Below are 16,657 nucleotides of genomic sequence, written 5' to 3' on the forward strand. Positions count from 1 at the left end.
TATTTGGAAAAGTAACGTACTGGGTCAACTAGGTATGAAATCGCCACGAATTAGAAAAAGAAATATCAACGAGTCTTGTTGAAGAAATTGATTTGGGCGCAAAAAGGGGCGTGTTACCACGGTGGTAATGGTGACGCGTCCCGAATAACTTTCCAACTCTCTCTCCCATTCAGCACCGTTTCTGCGTTTGCAACGTGTCGCCTGGCGCGCCAGCCGTTCGTGACTGGCTCGTACTCGGGGTTTGCTGCAGTACAGGCGCATCTGTCAGATGCCTTACTCCCCTTCTTCCGCGAATATTGGAAACTGGGATATGCCATTGCATTTTCGTTACATGTTCTAACAATGCTCTTGAGAAATTTTCGCAAGAGTTATCCGAAGAAAAAAGTTATACAATATATGGTCAGGTTTGATGACGTTTTATCAAAATATCACATTGTTGACAGATATTTCGTATTCAATTAAATATTAGCGTGAAACATATATTATAGCTATCCAGGTGAGTGAATAAAACAATTAGTTAAACAATCCTATACCATAGTAGTAATATTTTCGGAATGTATGAATGTGTGGGATTAAAATGTGATATTCGATTTTTAATAAGGAAAGTGCAAGACGCGATAAAAAAAATTGTATTTTTTAATTAATTCTATTCGTCGAGGGGGTAAATGCAAATGTGACAATGCGGAAGCATCTTATATATGTAACGTTGCATTTTTTTTGTGCAAGTGGGTCTCGCGGGAACGATAACTCGTGATGTAGTGCAAAAATTAGACAAGAACGGGGGTTTGCTTAAGCAGAAATGGAAGAGCGGTCTGAGAAAAAAAAAAGAATATAAAACACGATAAAAGAATTCAAGACTAAGAAGAGAATAAGAAGGCAAGACAAGGAAGCAAGAGGAGATTGCTCGCGCGAGCGAAACTACATCCGGATGACGTCTTCCGCGCGTTTGGGACACATTTTTCCTTTACGGAAAAGAAAAGTAATATTTCCGTATGATTTACATGCCGGGCGGCAGGTCGCTCGTTAATAATTCAATTTTCAATCTGGTCTTAATGCTCGCCGGGCTTTCCCCAACTTCCATCCCTTGCGTCTCTCTTTCTTGCTCCCATCCCTTTACGTTTTCGTGCCACCGTCGCCGGTTCCGCTCGGTGTCTTTTCTTTTTCTTTTTATTTCTCTTTTTTATTTTTCTCCTTTTATTCTCCTCAGCACTTATCCCGCCGTGTCGACGTCCAGATAAGGGCGAAATAAGTACGGCGAGCGCGAATAAATTTTTACATCGCCGTCCAAGTTCGTCCTGTACTTTTCGCGTTCGCGCGTCTCGTAATCAAAAACGGCAAAGGAAGAAAAAAAAAGAAGAAAATAGGTTGAGATATCTCTCTTTGAAAAATTAATGAAAATTTCATTGTCGTGACGCGAGAACGAGGATATCCGGCAGGAAGCGGACAGAGAGAGTCCTTCAAGGTCGAACGGTGAGTGAATTAAGCGGTCGAGGTTGGGTGCTAATTAAAGCATGGTTTGGCGTCTCGAGTTGCCGCGCGGGATTGGTTGATTCGATTAACTATAGGCGAAGTTTCACGTCCCTTACACGTTACTATATGGTCTAATATCCAAATAAATCGCCACCGATGCATTACAAAGTGTTATGCGATCTATAAACGCTCGAATGAGCTGTATCCGCCCTGTATTCTACCGCAATATTTCGTAATTAACCAATTAAAACTTTGGTCGCGCAAATGATATAGAACAAAATTTGCATTAATCATTGCAGAAAAGAATGCGTAAATGTAAGAAATATTTTAGAGGTAAAAAAAAGAAAGAAAATTTGTCAATGTTACATTAATTTTTTTCTCAAGTTATTACAAATGCAATCTTGTTCATTATATACTTTTAAATTTGACAAAGTTTCTTCGAGAAGAGAAAAGTAATTTTGAAAAATAAAAATCAGAATAATAATTAATATATAATAAAAAAATGTATAATAATTGGTTTTCTAGATACACTTGTAAAAGACATATATTCTTTCTGAAATGATTCAAGTCTTCAATAATAATTTTGTTTAACTTATCTTTGAAACTCATATTAAAATTTTGTTTTGTCCACAATATTCTTTGGATAAAATTGAATTATCTTCCTAATTATTCTTCTCTCTAGGAGAAATCTGAAATAACTTTCCTAACAGCATATAAATTAATTTGTTCGAAATTATTTTTATATTTCATTAAGTGTGCAAACTTTGTTACAAAATTACAGATCACAAGAGTTGTTTATACGCATAACTGTAAACTTTGCTTTATTTTGTCCAAAGTTCAAAGTTACGATACTTGAAAGTATCGCACACACATATAATGAAAATAATTACAAATTGGTAATTTTGTTACACGGAGAGAAATTTCTCTTGGAATTTATCCTGAAAATCATGATAATCGTAAAACAATCTAAGGTATTGGAAGAATTTATAAGAGCTTCTCTGATAAATATTTGCCATAATAAAAAATATTAATATGTACATAGTAAAATTAATGAAACATATTTTATATCTTATTGTGATGAATATTAATCAGAAAAAACTCATAAAATTTTTCCAATTATATTGTCCCACGATTACCATGATATTTTCAGGGTCAGTTCTAAAAGAAAATTCTCTGTGTACAGATTGTAGAGATGAACATGAATACATCTCAATTAATTATCTCTGTAATTAGCAAAATAAAAGTACAGCGCGAGTACTCGTGCGAACGAATAAACGCATCAATATTCTCGTAAACTTTGCTATAAAAGTAGACGGCAGCAGCCTCAGGCGGCGTGCACATTACATTCCTTTAATCCGTTTACTTGTTCCACTTTTCCTGAGTAATGCAGTTTCATAATTACACGAGTAAGTGTATACGAACTTCAAGAGCGCATGTAAAAAAATGTTGCACGCGCCTGTGATTATCGTCACTTCGCGATTAAATATATGCATATATATGATTAAGAGAATTATTTTCCTTTACGATATTGCGTTTTATCTCTCTTCGTTGACTTGAAGAGAAAAAATATATCATACTATGATGTCATTTAATATTGCTTCATTTAGAATTCTAAACGAAACGTGGTACGAAAGACACGTGGTAAAAGAACAAAGTATACATATTTTATAATAAAAAGTGATTGATATATCGATGAGAAAAAACATGTTTACAAAAAAAAATAATAGCAAGAATTTTTATGTTAAAAATAATGTTAAAAATTATGCTAATTATGTATAAACATGATGCAAATTTTTTCACATCAAAGGTATCAAGAATTTTTAAATGCTTCAACTTTTATGTGATGAATGCATTACTTAAAATTTGACAAATGTCATAATCATTATAAATTATTTTATAAAAACAGAATAAGAAATATTGTGAATATGTGCAAAACAAATATATATATATATATATAAAATATAATATTCTTAAGGCAGCATTTTACTTTGAAGCAGAGAAGGAAACTTGAGGGAAAACTTGTTCCTAAAATAAAGATTCGAGGGATTTTCTCCTCCGATCGCAATTTTCTAAAGATTAATCAACGCATAATTAAGAAAACTTTGACATTTCTGGAGCGAGATTTGTTATGCAATCTATTTCTCGAAAGCCCTTATTAGAAATGAAATCTGTAGTTTAATGAAGGATCAATACGGACAGAGAGATCACGAGGGTTAACAGCCGGAAACGATCGCGTGCGGTTCGCCACGAAAGGAAGAACGTTCCTTGGAATGCCATATGCGGTGTCGATTTGATTTTCTTTCAAGGACAAATCTCCAGTGATCTTCAAAGCCGACCTACCGCAGTCGCGGATGTACGCGTTCGTGGAACGCGGAAAAAAAATTTGTATATTCCGGTTATATATGCTTTGTCCAGTGCGCAAACTCGACCGGTCGTTCGACTCGATGGTCGGTCCCTTTTCTCCTTCCCTCGATGTTCCCCCTCAAGCTCTGCCCTTCTCCACTATTACTAACCCAACCGGGAACAGGTCCGACCCAACAGCGGGTGTCCTTAGAAAAATCGAAGAAATTGGGCCAAATTATTCTATACTCGATACATCAAGTTCATTCGGCCGGAAATGACATTTTTTCATGTACAAAGAATTAACTGTAAGGAAAAATATATATTAAATATCTATATAATATATATTAATTATATTTCACATATATATTTTTTCATATATTTTTCTTATATCTAATTCTGTGAAAAATATTCATCAAAAATTTCATTATACGCATTTAATTTCCGAGTTAACTTTATGTATCGAGTATATATATAATAATTTGATCTAATTATATAACTACATCAAACGCGAATTTTTCAATAAATTATTTCAACAATACTTTATAATAAAAAAATATAATTAATCAAGTCAAGAGAAAAAGCAATTGAAGCAGAGGCAAGAAAGAAATCGAACTTACCGACGCAGCGACGACGTCATCATGGCATCCTCGTGGGTGCTTACGGTCCTGCGAAAGCATCCCTCGCAGGCCATGGCGCCGTTTCGGCGTCTCTGTCGGGCGTGCACCAGGAAGTCCCGTCGTAAGAGATCCTCTGTCTCTCTCTTCCTCCCACTCGGTCGACGTCGATCCCTTCTCCGACGACTCTCTCTCTCGCTCGCTCCATTTGACGTCTCGTCGAACGCGGTGGGAGAGTCAGGACAGGGTACGGACGAAGCACGGTCGGACGACACAGTCCTTCTCCGCGGATTGCGGAGATCGTCGCGTATCCTCTCGATATGCCGCTGCTAACCTAACGTCGAGGGTACAATCGTAAGCCGCGTCCTCGGCGTTTACGCCGATAGAGAGAGAGAGCACGGCGCAGGAACGGACTCGCTGCCTTCCACGAAGTCACTCTCTCGTGTATTCGCGTGGCGGGAGTATTCGGTGTTCTCTCGCGTCGTCGCGATATTACGTGTACGTACCTCGCTTTTGATCGTTGTCCTTCAACGTTAGCCGGCAAGGTTAGCGCGAGCTGTCGTGCACTGACAGATTTATCCGTGTCGTCCTCCCTTTCTGACATCGCGGTCTGCTGGCATCGCCGACATGTAAACACAAGCGCGAATTAATTACTTCCACTCCGATCGAAGCACCGATATATAGTTTGCATGGAGGAGGAGACGCGATGCACTACTTTCGAATCCCAACTGTTATTGTGCTGCAAACTTTAGACTGCTCGCGGTTGGCACACATGTGTCACGTGACGTGACGTATGACGGGTAGGTGTAGTTGAATTTCGGCGCACTTCAAGCGAGACGCATACCTCGACTTCCGCATGTAGAACATCGCGAGTGCGTGGGTGCCTGTCTAATATCTCGATTCACGATCGGAGCCTCGTCTCGAAAGACATTCGCGTACTTTGACGAACGTCTCGACTCGCGTATTGTTCCGTCGAATATTCGGAGCAATGAAAGGAATTTCATTCATTGTCACGACGGAGTAGAAGTGTGCGTAGCGAAGAAATCAATGCGGGACAACGAATTGAGGATTATTATTATTATTATTATTATTATTCACGATCTCGCGGTCATAAAGAAGGAAAAGAGAGAGAATAAATGTACTTTTTCACCTTTATTTTGATTCATCCGCACGGTTCATCCGCGCGCCGCGTCGATGTGTGAAGTGAGTAGCGAGAGCGAGGAAAAAAGGCGACTCGCGCGGCAGCCAATCAGAGGAGTGGGGGCGCCGCGTGACGCGCGCAAAAATTTTCGACTCGCGCTCCCCTCTATCGCGCGACCTTCGCCATACCGCGACGAGCCGTGGACCGGGAGTGTCGTGTCTCAGCCGAAGGAATAAATCCGCGCGCGGATCATCCCGGATAGTTGTGTATACTCGACAAACTGCGTGTGCGGATGCGAGTGCTGGCGATACCCTTGTGCTCATCCTTCTTGAAAAATCGGACGCTAAGGATTCTTCGCCTTCGCGGACACCTGTGGGCAATTTGCGGGAGTTGTCATGGCAACCGGTGAGTTGACAAATAAACAATCATTTTATCGCGTATCTATCTCGAATGAAAAAGGATTGCAATTGTGGAAACGCGAGAGCTAATTCTCGAATTTTGGAATTTTGGAGCATGTCTCGAGGTATACAATATATATATATATATATATGCATTATACGATGTAAAATTACAAATTACACTATTTCCGGATGCGCGCGCTAATTTCGTAATGAGTGAAGATTATTACGATGTTTTGTTTCGGAGCAAATTCGAAATGATACCGTATGTTAATGTGACCGAATTGAACTGCGTATTTAAATTATTATTAATTTCGTAATTATACATATACATACATATATGCATTAGATATAGTTATTTCTATATACTAATAATATATACAGTTAATTGGTATATTAAATATTAATGCATAATATTCCTGGTAATTTTAAGTGATTTGCGTAATATATTCTGTAATAATTCAATCGGATAATTCTAAAACCGAAAACTTCAAAAAAAATTAACGAGTAGTCTTCTCAAATATTTTGGTGAATTAAAACGCAAAATAAAAAATGCAAATAATCCGTAAACGTATAACTATTGTGCAAAATAATATTTATTTATGTAATATTTTATGAATATTTTATAATTTATTTAGTTTGAAGACAAAGATTAACGTTATTCATTTTATGAGTCAAATAATTTCACAACTGCTAATTACTTTTTTCTTTTAATCTTAATATTAAGTGTTTTCTCGAGATAAAAAAATTTCAAAGAATATAACGATTATGCAGTCTTTTAATGTCAAGTCCTCAGTTTTAATAATTTAATATGCGATATTGAATGACAATCGTTTTGCATGTATTTCAGATATTTTTGTAAATGTCGCGGTCTATTCTAAATGACCTTGACCTTCATAAAGAATCGAATCGAACAGACGGTCGGATTTATTTTAATTCTCCTATATCCTTGTAAGACGAAAAACGAAGCTTACGAATCAAGTTGTCCTTCGTTCATTTTTCTCTTTTTAATACTTTGATCAGCTCGTACATGTTTAAATTTGTATTTTTTAATAATAGCGTTTCTAATTCGCGCCAACGATAAAAAATCGTGCGAAACGAATGTCGCATAATGAGAAAATAATACGTGTCACGAATATATACATATATATTATGCATAAATCTCACCAGTTTATCTTGAATCAATAACGATAAGAAGTTTGTCTCGCACTTCCTTCCCGTAGTTCCTTTCTCTTCCTCCCTTCAGGGTTGCTGTCCAAGTTGTTGATTGCAACAAGCGAACTTTCCGTTGTCTACTCGCCTCATCAAAAATGTATAAACTCCATCGGGAAAGTCTCGTTAACTAGAATAGGAAACTATCGTTACCTTATACGAACGAAATCTCAGAAATAACCGAAAATTATAAGAGACAAAAGCTATTGACAAAATTTTGCATTCTAATTCTGCACAATATTTGATGTATTAACCATCATATAATATATAATGTGGGTCGATCATTAAATCATTAATAACGTTTGGCGCGAAACGCGCAGGCAGATTAAAAAAAAAAACAAATTTGTTAATGACATCAATGATGGATAACATATTGCCTAAAATTATTTATTAAATATTGCTCTTAAATTTTACAACATTCGCGATTAATTTAAGGAGACGTGTTATTATAGGATTTAATTGAACACATGCAAGTTGAGCAAGTGTTTTTTTTTTTAATTACGAGAATTGAAAGTCTTAAATTTAGCTTATTATGTCTAATTAAAATTAAAAATATTATATTAATATCCGCGCACTTTTTTCGAGATAAAATTCCCGAGATAAAATTCCGATCTTGCACGCCAAGCTCTCTCAGCTTTCTCGTTCGCGCTCTCGCTTAATGTTTACGCGAAAAGTTACGAGACTTCATCGATTTATTCGTGCACTCGGTGGATTCTTTTTACCGTTTCATTCGCATGCTGTAACTAGAAAGTTTCGCCGCTACACAGGCCGAACCTTTCGTTTGAGTTAATGGTCGCGTGTCTTCAGCGAAAAGTGGAGCGAACTAGCGCTTTATCACCTGTCCCGTTTCAAGGTCGTAAACGTTTCTTCTCATTCGTGAATATAAGATGTTGATTATCGAATCGACTCGGTTGAAAAATAATACGCGGGAGAAACCTGTACGAATCGTGCGTTTTAAAAATTACATTGATTACGAACGTTGATTATGAACAGTACATTAATTTTTTGAAGAATGGAAAAAAACTAGATAAGATATTTTTGCATGACGCTTAGCCGGATCTTTTATCGGTATTTTAAAATTTGAGGAATTTCCGAAGAGAAAAAGATGTAAAAAATGTAATTTTTTAATATTTATTTCTTCATGTTTTTATAGAAATAATTGCGATGAGTTTCTTCAATCGTATATTCATAAATTCAATTTGACGAGACATAACTCACATTTTTTTGCGACATATTTTTCTCTTCTCGTTTTTATATTTTTTAAATATATTATTAGACTTAAAAATACATGCAAATATATGCACATTTGATAACACATGCCTGTTGTGATGGATAATTTCCTTAAATCCGATCGTCTGTGTCTGTATAATATCGAATGACTAACACGAACAATTTTAAAGCATTATATCTTGTTTTTTATCGACATATAAATCACTTTGTTGTTCTGCGTCGATGTCTTTATATAATATCATATAAAGGATTTCGTTTTCTAGCAAGAATAATTCTGTGTTCCGTGCTGTTTTATCCATCTGTTTTTCTATTTGGAATTCAATGATAATAATTATTGTCGTCATAAGTAAGCGTAAGACTTACACAAATATATCGGCCAATTTAACAAAAGTTATATTCAACACATCCATTATATGAAATATGTCTCATTTTGCGGAATTAATCGAGAGATAATTGCATTCTGAGAATAAACGTGTGCTGAAATATTTTTCATCGTTAAACTTGAAATCGATAAAATCGATAGTTATTCGTGTAATAGATGTTGTAGAATAACGAACAATGGCAATTGTTAATTATATTATCGGTAAATGCTATTACTACATATATATATATATATATATATATATATATCGATATCACAATTGATTTCTGATGGTATGTTTTATCGGTTTTTATTTATTTTAAATTATATATATCTTAAAAAAAAGAGAGATGTTATAATCGTGCAATGTGTGTAAGGTATCATTTCGCAGAAACTCATTAATTTTTAAGAGTTCTGACTTCCTTTTTCTATCAGGATGCGGTAAAGGATAAAATTAAAATACTCTGTGAAGACAACAAACTCGCAGCAAACTGACGATGTATTCTACACACTTTGCAATATTTTACAAAGTATGCAATTCGTTTTTTTTATCTCTCATCAACATTCTGTTTGTCGTAATCGAAGAGCTTTTTTGCCTCGCGTATTTGTTTTCAGCGAATCGAATAGTTTCTCTGGTCCAAAGTCGTGTGTATATAAAGCTGCCGTATCATTTAATGTAAGATTATAAATAATTGATAGTTCTGACTTTATTTTCAATTGTTTACGTGAATGTGTTGCGATCTGTACACAGAGAATTTTCTCTTAGTTTATTTTGAAAATCATAGTAATCGTGGGACAATATGGTATTGGAAGAATTTTATTAGAGTTTTATTTTATTTTATTAGAGTTTCTCTGAATTTGCCACAATAAAAAATTTAATATCTACGACAATAAGACATAAAATATGTTCGATTAATTTTACTATATACATTGTACATATTAATATATTTTATTGTGGTAAATATTAATCAGAGAAGCGTACTTGCTTCAGCAGTACATATACTAATTGAATTGAAAAATTGAATATTAATCAGAGAAGCTCTTATAAAATTTTTCCAATATCATATGTAATATTATTCCACGATTATCATGATTTTCAGGATAAATTCTCTGCGTGTAGATTTATATATCGTTAATTCTAGCTTACATATTTATATTATGTACATACGTTATAATACGAAATAAGAATTATTCTAACATATGTATGTATTTTATTTGTTACAGGTAGTATTGCGATACACAGTGCGATTCACGCGTCGTGTCGAGAAATCGACGTGTCGTTTAAAGCGTCGCGCGTCGGAAGTGCCGTGTAAAGTTCCGCGTGTCGGGAGTGCCGTGTAAAGTGTCGGTCGATCGTATAATTATTCGCGTTTCGCGAGTGCCGGGAGTGCTACAAAGGACCAAGAGAGGAGGAGGAGGCCAGGGGAGGCATCGGGCGACAGCGTGGCAACTGGGAGGTATGCAAAAACATTTTTTCTAAACTGCATTGTATTAGATATTCGATCGTTCCAAATATCTTTCAAAATCCTTTCAAAATATCCTGTACACACACACATGTATATAAATAATTTGAATATTTTGTTTCCAGGTCATATGTGCTGCGTACTACAACTCCTATTGGACGTATCTGTGAGTTAGAAATTTATTTTTTATAACATTTCTGTGGAACGATAATAAGGGTGCGTGAAGCGTTTTATTTTGTGGAAACTTGTAAATAATGAAGAATTGAAATTCTCAATTATTTATGATCTTCCACGAAATGATATGCACACACTCCAAAGTCTGCGCGCAACGTAATTTCGGTATTTCCGAGGATTAGCGACAGCCGGCGGAATTTTACTCGCTCGGCCAGTAAAATACCAGGAACAAGCTTCTTGTCCTCTTATGCAGCAAACGCTCCATCCGATTCTCTTGTGCCGAACTCAGCAGTTTTAACTCTCGTCGCGCGAAATATCTCGCTGTAAATTCCTTCGTTTTATTGGAAGCGAGGAATTTTATTCGTGACGACTCGCATATCGCGAGTTGAATGCTGAAAATTGAGAAAATATAGTATATATAGCATATATATGTTGTATAATAAAAAAAAAAAAAATATAAATGCACATCGTAGTCTTATATAGAGTGGTAAATGTTCTCTAATTACGAAAAATTAGGAATTTCGAGAATTTGAATTTTAAAGAGAATGACAATATTTTTATCTTGATTTAATTTCGAGTCCGAAAATCTAATTAAATTTTTAATGAAGAATTAGTTGTCAGAATACTTAACGAAAATACTTAATTGTGAAAGAAACGGATCTGCAATCTAACTCTGAAAGCGAGGTTCCATTTTAAGTTGTAAAATGAAAAGTGCGCGACTTTTGCAAGTGTGATGTCTCTTCTATATTCGATGAAGTCTCTCCGGTCTCCTTACAAAAGTTTCTACGCTGTCGCATATTTTGCTGCATATTCGGACGATGCGCCTGCATTTTTGTCGATACCCGTTTCCGGCATATATCTCGCGCACTGTTAGACGTAGACGTGTTGGAATCCGGCGTGACATTCGAGTATTCTACTATTCGTTTCTTCGTACCAGCTGGGATATCTCTCCTCGACAGGTGATATCCTCTAAAAGTGCTTGCATCATGAATCCGTGAAATAGAACGCTTTTTTTTTTACCGAGCTTTTAATGATATCAAGCACTTGACAGCAGCTGTGACTAAATACAAAAGATCCACGCGATGCAATTAAATTAATTATTCTGAAATGCTGATATTCCAATTAATAATAAATGCTGATATTCCAATTAATAATAAATCACCGATTTAATTGTTTTTATTTGTGACTATTTATTGATTTTTGGAAAATATTATATTTACTTATGCATATTTGAAATTGAATATTATATTTGAAAAAACATTTAATTATTTCTATTTTAATGATATTAATATTAATAAAATAAATATAACAAATAAATAAAAAGTTAGAAATTTAGAAGCTAATTGATAATAAAATTTTATATTTGTTTAGTTTAAGTAACAGATTTCCTTTCTATAAAAATATTTTATATCATCTACTCTGAAAGAGCAACTTGATTCTTTTAATTAAGAAGAGAGAGTGAGGCTTCTTGTAGGAAACATGATCTCTCTCTACTACTATTTTGCGGTACTTGTGAATTCGTTTACAGGTAGGATACGTATATATACACAAAAAATGTTAGCAGAAGGAGAGGAAGAGAATAAAAGTTAACGGTAGGTGCATTTATTCAATAATTATTCATCCAATTAGCGAAAATCATACGCGATTATCTGTCAATCGAAACTGAAACACATGTGTAGATGACGGATCGAGTGACAGAGGAGAGAGGAAAAAAGAGAAAGAGACCTTACGTTACATCGCTAAATTACACACGCAAGTGTTTAATAATCCGATCTCGAAAGTATCTCGTTCGAAAGAAATTTGATGAGGCGATAATAGTTCCGTAATCTCTTGTTTGTCCAGTCGAAAGTTCGTTTCTCCCGTTTATCCATAGCGCATAGAATATTCCTCTATACCGTACTTTAAACATGTAGGGTGAATGCTAAAGTCGGTTGCCGACCTTTCCGGTACTAAATTATAACTTGTCATACACACATTATTATTAATCGTGGCTTGAGAAGTGACATTAGAATTTATAGTTTTTATTTGTCACGTCTCAGAAATTAATAAAGTGCTATATATAATTTTAAAATACAATTTTTATTATTTTAAAATCTTTCCTCTTATTATAATATAGATACATTTAAATTGAAAATTACTATTTTTTTATATTATTTTTATATATTCATGTATGTATTTGTGCGCGTACGCATATCTTTGTTCGGAAAATAACTGGAATTTGCAATTATAATTTTTGTGAAAATGAGTAACGAGGATTTTGCAATTTTCTTTATACGCGGTTAGACCTTCTTTGTTTCATCTAATTCTTAAAAGGACACGTCAGTGTAGGAGACATTCAAACGGATATGCACGACTAGATAATTACATCGTTATCGTGCGTCAAATTGGATTCATACGCGACTTCACGACCTCGACTTTCATGACCGTCTAGTACTAATTCACTTTATTTCTTCGTCTTCTTTCCTATTTATGTGAGCGAAGAAAGAGCGAGAGAGTTAGAAGAACGGGAATGAAAGAGTGCATTTAACGAACTGCTCGCGTTCGCAATTGCCAAGTAACATATCGTAACTGGTTTTATACAGTGAATCTTATTGTTATCGCATTAAAAGTGTTACAGAGTTTGTAAACCTCGTTACAAATGTTTAGAACTTAGTTAATTGAACAGGAGGGCGATTGTGTTTCAATTAAGTGTATCAATAGTAAGGAGAAAGAGTTTAGAATAATGAAAAATTATTCTAAAACTTTAATTAACATACGTACATATTCAAGGTGCGATTGTCTATATATTGAGTGCTGCATATATTTAATTTCGAAAGAATATGGCTTTTAATTAAAAAACGAAAATAATTCGCTATATATGCTTTCTTCAGAATGGAGTAAAAAATTAGTTTGTCATTAAATTTGTTATTTTTCAATATTTGTATTTTTCTTGTATTGCATTTGTTGTCCTTTTGCGTCAGAGAATTTTTCGTAATTGATAGTTGATGATTGAAATTGGTCGTTTAAACGCATTAACGCGATAACGTAGGTGATTGAAAAGAATTTGAACCGACGATTACATGTATATTTACTTGCAACGCGATCGATAGTTGTTCGTGTTGGTTTATTTGCGAATTGTAGAACGCGGCACAGACCAAATCGAATCGTTTTGCCAATGTTTATCGATGTTTTTATATACGCGATAACGCGTTATACGTACAAATATAGCTTGGAGTAGCCTGCGCTATTCTGCTAAAATCGTCGATACAATCCTTTTTACAGGATATGATAATCCAGTTTGTGATTGAAATCTGATCGTTAAAATGCTATGATCCTTTTCTCGTACACCGCGTATAACGAAATACCATGCATTCGCAGTGATACAGTTTGGCTGTAACGAGTGCTTTAATTCTGCAATTTCAAAGATTAAAATGATCCCTCGAATTGCACAGTTTTTTTCCCGACATATATTACATTTCAAAGATGTATTTTTATATTTATTTAAGGACTAAAAAAAGGTTTAAAAATAAATATTACACTCATAACGCACTTTCATCTCTTCTCTCTCTCTCTCTCTCTTTTCCTAGAATGCAATATTATAATTTTTCAAGCCCAAGTCAAGTTTCACATATTACGTATTGTTTACGTTCGCAAGACTTCTAATAGAAGATATTCTGTTTTCGAAGCTTGACACGAATCGAGGGCGCGTTGCACAAACTCTATCGATTTTATTCGAAAATACCTGACCAATGCGTATATCACTATGAATCTGGCAGATTAATGTTTCCGCGCTTGTTATAGCAAACGTTTATATCTTCGCGTGTGATTCATGACATACGTTAGACGTGGCATTAAATCGACTTACCGTCCTGATAGCCGTGATAACGAAACCTGTATGTAGAGTCTCGTCACACCGGAAAATGACAAGAAACAGCCGCGATTCAAACGAATTTTTTCACCCCTTTAATCATTTCTTTCGACAGGAAAAATAAATCCTCTCCGGTTCTACATTTTCAATACAAATCATCAAACAAAATGCAACTTTAGAAATGCTGTCATTAATTTTAAGCTTCTCAAAAATATTTCTTGTTATTAGTATATGTTTGAAACTCACACGTGGTTATTATTTTTTATTCCGTAGCGACTCGATAAAAATCGCTCGAAATCCCAAGGTACAGGCCTTTAAAAGAACGAAGAAAAAGGTATATTATGAAACTGCAGAAAGATCCTCTTTCTATCTCTCTCTCTCTCTCTCTCTCGCGCGCAGATATCATCGAGATATCGCCTAGCAACGAAAGCTGATAGCTTCCACTGAATCGATAGACGCCCTGTAATGCAATATATCGGATGGCACTCCTCGGCCTTCGGCCTATGCCCTGTCTCTCGCTTTCCCTTCCTCCATTTTCCCCTGTCTGTCTCGTTTCTCTCTATCGTGCGCTCTATGTACTCGCGAGAGAGTCCATGTACCCGTTGCCCTTGAGTAAATACATTTATTCCTCCGCTCGTCTCCTCTCCCTGTCGTACACCCCCGTATATATATATATATATATATATGTGTGTGTACGCATGCAAATTCGTACGCGACATGCGTTTGCCCGTGAGGCGTGAATCGAACGCGGGAAGTCAACCCGTTGCGAGGCCTCGTTCGCTTTGATCGTCTCGCCAAATTTTCTCCGAATTTATCTCGAACCGTCTCGTTCATTTCCGGACGATAATATTACAATGGTATTTTCGCGAAAACTTGAACACGACGATGTGAGGAGCGGATAAGGGATGAATTCATGTCTGTCTCGGGAAATGACGCATGTACAATATATATATTCTAGATGCATATTTGAAAATCATTGTTGCGATACTTGCAATTAGCGCCGCTTTTTTTTGCCCTATATATATACAATGGATATATTCGCGACGCCAAATTTGAATCGCGATTGCGATCAATTTTCTACAAAGCTTTGCGTTTCAAATCTATTTTTTGTTCAATTGAATATATTTGAATAGAAATACAACGCACTATTGAATTGCATATGCATTCATATATGTATGCCATATCTAATATACTATGTAAGAGTTAAATGCATACGATAGGTAGGACAGCAGATTTCCATGCGATTAATTAAATTGAAGTATCTTTTTTTTTATTATAACTGAAAGCAGGTGTCGCGAATAATTTTTCTATATAAGAAAGTTTCGGAAGTAACGAGCTACTGCATTATTATGAGAGAAAACAAATATCGCGCACCGCTGATATTGCGCATGCAGATGTGCGGAATTTATTTTGATACAAAAAAAGTGCCGATCGATTTCCCGGTGTTTGAAGTAGCCGTATATATCGACGAGCGTTTCCGCGTTCGTGTGAAATTACGTTTTTTATCGCCCTGTTTCCTTCACTACGTGCGTTTAAGGAATGGAATCTCTCACGCCGTTGAATATTCATCGTATGCCGAAGAAATTTCATTAAGGAGAGAGAGATTCTCCCGAGAGACGGTACAACGCACAATATACAAGTTCTTATAATTATTATTCTCGATTAAGAGAATTGTGCGACGCCCTTCAATATTTTCCAAGACAGTAGTGATGGGTAAGATTCATTTAAAATGTATCTCGATACAGATACACAAATTGAAATGTATATTGGATACTTTTAAATTGTATTTTATCATAATAATGGTAATATGCACAAAATGTACTGAATAATTCTTCGATTAATATTTTTGTTTATATTACGATTGATAACTTGCAGTCTTGATCTTTTAAAAATTTAAAGAATTGAGCTATTCGAAAAATATGTATCTGAAAGAAGCAATTCAGATACCATGTTTTGTATCTAGATATAGATACTTTAATCGGAATATACACAAAAGATACACACAAAATGTATCTAGATGCTATCCAACACTGTCTAAGAATCGGCAAGTTCTTCCTCGTGTAAATGAAAAAAAAAATGATGAATTGAAATAAAAGTTTGGAGTTTATATAAAGAAATACGTTGAACACACGGGCTGATTTCGCGCGTGCGATATTTCATGCGATTTACACGTCGCGAGTTACGAAGCGTAATATAATTCCATGGATTTATTCTGTGTCACGTTCGTGTATCCCGTGATTTTATGCGTGGCAATGACACGTTCCCGCGCGTGTATTGAACGAGGCATATTGCGCGAGGGTAGTTTTGTGTTTAACCGTGGATCTTCCTAACGTGTGACGGGGTCTAGCAAGTTTTATAAGGGATTCCGGAACTTGTATTCGTTCGTGCCACAGGCTTACCGATC

At 35.4% G+C, this 16,657-nt stretch overlaps 2 protein-coding genes across 6 annotated transcripts in view; one reads left to right on the forward strand and one right to left on the reverse strand.

The window, feature by feature from the left end:
* beta'COP (coatomer subunit beta') overlaps nucleotides 1-5,149 on the reverse strand; it is an 81,563-nt gene extending 76,414 nt beyond the window's left edge. For all 3 annotated transcript variants that reach the window (XM_085489642.1, XM_085489641.1, XM_085489640.1), the window contains exon 1: nucleotides 4,431-5,149. The gene's annotated coding sequence lies outside the window, so the exon portion shown is untranslated. The remainder of the gene's footprint in view (nucleotides 1-4,430) is intronic.
* Nucleotides 4,658-16,657, forward strand: part of alpha-Man-IIb (alpha-Mannosidase class II b) — a 142,767-nt gene continuing 130,767 nt past the window's right edge. For all 3 annotated transcript variants that reach the window (XR_003822662.2, XR_003822661.2, XM_029323219.2), the window contains exons 1-3: nucleotides 4,658-5,973; nucleotides 9,994-10,226; nucleotides 10,358-10,398. The gene's annotated coding sequence lies outside the window, so the exon portion shown is untranslated. The remainder of the gene's footprint in view (nucleotides 5,974-9,993; nucleotides 10,227-10,357; nucleotides 10,399-16,657) is intronic.

This window comes from Nylanderia fulva, unplaced genomic scaffold (assembly GCF_048542155.1).
Source record: "Nylanderia fulva isolate GAGA-0341 unplaced genomic scaffold, ASM4854215v1 Scaffold9, whole genome shotgun sequence".
Lineage (NCBI taxonomy): Eukaryota > Metazoa > Arthropoda > Insecta > Hymenoptera > Formicidae > Nylanderia > Nylanderia fulva.